Source organism: Sinocyclocheilus rhinocerous, unplaced genomic scaffold (genome assembly GCF_001515625.1).
Source record: "Sinocyclocheilus rhinocerous isolate Xijiao unplaced genomic scaffold, SAMN03320098_v1.1 scaffold1038, whole genome shotgun sequence".
NCBI classification, from domain to species: domain Eukaryota; kingdom Metazoa; phylum Chordata; class Actinopteri; order Cypriniformes; family Cyprinidae; genus Sinocyclocheilus; species Sinocyclocheilus rhinocerous.
The window spans coordinates 547056-547297 of NW_015632707.1; the positions used below are offsets into that span (position 1 = coordinate 547056).

General features: G+C 24.4%; 1 protein-coding gene across 1 annotated transcript in view; it reads right to left on the reverse strand.

Moving 5' to 3' along the window:
* LOC107742707 (beta-soluble NSF attachment protein) overlaps positions 1-242 on the reverse strand; it is an 11735-nt gene that overhangs the window by 6407 nt on the left and 5086 nt on the right. The gene's annotated exons all lie outside the window — the stretch shown is intronic.

Sequence of the window (242 nt, forward strand, 5' to 3'; positions counted from 1 at the left end):
AATGTACAGTATTTGAAAAATAATGTGTTTTTTGAACATTAAAGCATGTCAACATATTCTGTTACACCAAATACACAAAATAATAATCTTTAAAAAAGCATCATATGACCCCTTTAAAACTTCCAGTACTGATATTGTTTTCATAAACTAAAACAGAACTGAAATGAAATCAAATTGCTTAATTACTTCCAATAAAATGGGGTGAAAAAAATGAAAATTAGAAAGGATTTATATAATATGAT